Below are 3,531 nucleotides of genomic sequence, written 5' to 3'. Positions count from 1 at the left end.
TGTAAGTGACAAAAAGCAAAAATTATACCTTATACCTTTTGCATAATGATTGAGTAAGTATGTTCTATGTGTAAGTATGTCTAGTAGCATAAATGTTATGTAATAAGCTTTTTTGCAAAAATACTGAGATAGTATATAAATTGAATTTTGCAACAACAACAAAAAGAATTTTTCGACAGTGCAGGAAGTATGAGAATATCAACTTTGGGCATTGATGGTGGGGTGTAATGCCTGACAAAGAATGTGACATCTCCTGACAGAGAATGGAAGAGGAGAGAACAAGCATTTATTAAATGTCAATATTTTTATTATCTTACTTTGACCCTCAGAAGAACCCTGTGAGATAAGTAATATTATTAATCTCTATTTAAAATTAAGGAAATGGAGCCAGATAGAAAGTAAATACTTGCCCAGGATATCAGAGACCAGATTTAAAATCAATCTTTCCTCACTCTTGACTCAGTGCTCCATCTGTTATTCAAGCTAGTTGATGCTAAGTGATAAACTAAATATACATGATGGGAAATACAATCAATTCTTTTGTAGGGGTAAAATTCCCAGAAAATCCTGTGAAATCAAAAATGAAAATATGTATGTGTTTAAGAATCTATAAGACTGAGGAGATTGATCTCCAAACACTATAATCTTTTCCAATATAATATACAAAATAAAGTTGCTAGTATGCAAAACATTTTTCTCACTAGTTAATTCCTTTGAATTGTGTATCCTTTGTGCTAACATCTTCAAAAACAAAACAACATTGATTTCAGAAAACACTCACTTTCCATAATATATGAAATTTATAATACCATAAATACTATACAGTAAATAAAATTCTTAAAACTAAAACATTTTTAAGCATAGATTTACCCTGACCTCCTCAGTTATCAACTTGAAAGTAAAAATGAAATTACTAATAAAATTCAGTAGTGCTTGAAGTTGGGAAAGTTAAAAGCCTGAATGTTGCTGATGGAGTATATATATCTTTGTACATGGCCAAGGTAGGAGTATGTTTTGTATGACCTCATACATTTGCTATAAGGATTTTGAATTGCTTTATTTTTCAGTGCAGAGAGAGAATTAAAAGGGAGAGGAAACAAATATTTGTTAATCAGATAATAAAATTTAATAAAAATAATAAACTTAATTTTACTATAGATCATTTTCTAGTTAGAGATTGTTCTATAATGACTACAGAATGTTTAATTAAGAATAACATTTTTAATAGGCTCTGGAGTGGATGTCCCTTTAAAGTATAATGTTTGTTCTTAGTAATGTTGCTTTGACCAGAAAAAAAAATAAGAAAAGAACAATCTCGTTCAGAGAATAATACCTGCTAAGAACACAATAAGACATCAAGAAAGGAGAAAAAGTTATTGAATTTCTAATGTCTAAGAAGATGAGCAAAACAGGAAACTGAGGACTTCTCAGAATAATAATTGGGCAACTCAAGACTGGGCACCAAGGGTCTGTTATTCATTAAGGTTCTGGGAAGAACAAAGACTTGCTCTTCTAGCAGAAATACCTGAGATAACCCCCTTGACCTTCACTTAACTGCTTAGAGAAGAACCTGACTATTTAATAGCTTGTAGATATTCAAGAAGTCTCTAAAAAAGCTATCTCTGTTAATTGAGGAAGCCTGAGGTAAACTAAGTCTCTTTGGTTATTCTAGAAACCTTTTAACCCCTCTGGCTTAATCCATTACTTACTTCTAAATAAATCTCCTTATTGTGAGGAATTATGTGGTTTCTCATTAACTAAGGTAGATTGAACCTATAATCTAAATTTTAGTTTATCAAGATCTGATAGGTTTGGGAAAAATTAAATTCTTTGTACAAACCTTACAATAAAGTGTTTAATTCCAGCTCAAACATACCTGCAAGCACTTGCAGACATAACAAACGTACCACCATAAACTTAGGCAAACATACCTGCAATAAGGCAACTATATTGGGTTGACTAGAATTTAGCAAAACTTTGCTACTTCCATCTAAGCAAGCAGTGAAAATTAACCAGATGGGGGAAGGGAGTAATAGGTTCCTGTGGTTTTTGACTATTTAAATCATCTCTTGGCCTTTGTAAAACCAACTTTTCTCTCTCTGAGACTCAAGTGAGCGGACCATCTGCTTCTTGTGAGATTCTAATAAAGCTTCTGTTGTTCTTCATTTTGAGAAATCTCTGAATAGTCATTTTGAGTTAGGGGTTGCCATCCCACACAAAGATAATCCTTAGGAGAAATTCCTCTAATTTCATCTAGCCACATTGTTAGCTAGTGTAAGAAAAAAAAAAAAAAGAGACTAAATAGCTTCTGATGGTAGTTTGGGGGTTACTAGATAACTGAGTCTTATGGTACATGTGTGTCTGAGGTGTTCATGCTTTCATACTTTTGAAATTTTCTTTCCTTTGCTATAAATTAAAAACAATCCATATGTACCTTTAGAACTTCTTGAAGGATTTAGAAATGAGAGCAGGGAGATGGGGCAAGAGGTGAGTAGGAGTTTCAGTTCAATGAGGAATTATTAAGCACTTCTTATGTGCCAGACACTAAGTGCTAGGAATGTAAGAAGACAGAAAATATTTATTCTCAAGGAACTTAAATTCTAATTGATCAAGTAACAAGATCAACAAAAACAAAACCCAACAAAGACTAGATCTTTGATAGCTAGGTAGGTCTTTAGGAGGGGTGTTAACAAGGAGGTTAGAAAATACTGTGTACTATCTGGAAACCTAAGGGAAACCAAGCAGGAAGGAGCACTATTGTAATTATCTCTTTAAGCACACTTTGTAGTTTTGACTAGGTCTTTTGTTATCCTAAGTAGGCCTTTTTATTTTTATTTTTTTGCCATCAACCCCTGGTTCAATTCCTAGCCTAGCATAGACAATCATCATAATTCAGTTACTGTATCTGACCAGAAGACCAAGCTATGATGTCAACCCCTAAGTTATATTTCTCTAAACAACCTACCTGTACCTCAATTTCCTGCTGACTCCTATAGGACCTTAATTATTTTTGAGGGTTAGCCCGCTATCTGTAATCACCCCTCCCGCAATCCTTTGCAGGTTCATTAGGAACCACCTCTCTCAGGGCACCAAGTTCATAAGGACTTATTCTGCCTAATAGCATCTTCCCTCTAGCTTATTATGAGTTCCATTAGGGAAATTAGCTCTCTTCTTTCACCTTGTTAATTGCTAAAAACCCATATGGAAATTAGTCCCATGTTAGCAGGGTCATAAAATCTTTGTCTCTTGATTTAAAGAAGGTCTAAGCCTAAAAATTGTTTTGCAACAACCCACAACATAAACCCCAATTTGTTTTGGGGATCCAAACCCCTTTTCCCCAGCATTTAATGGGTTTGATTCAGACCATTCAGGGTCTGAAATTCCAATATATCTTTTGCAGATTTCAGCACTTCTGAAGCTCTATACCCTGTAACTAATAATGAAAGATAACACATAATGAGGGAGATAAAAAGCATGGAGAAGAGGCTGTAGATAGAGGTTAAGTGTATTTCCAATGTACGAAGGAAGGCC

The sequence above is a fragment of the Sarcophilus harrisii genome, chromosome 4 (genome assembly GCF_902635505.1).
Source record: "Sarcophilus harrisii chromosome 4, mSarHar1.11, whole genome shotgun sequence".
NCBI lineage: Eukaryota > Metazoa > Chordata > Mammalia > Dasyuromorphia > Dasyuridae > Sarcophilus > Sarcophilus harrisii.
The sequence above is the reverse complement of the archived record's forward strand: the minus strand, read 5'-3'. Positions refer to the sequence as shown.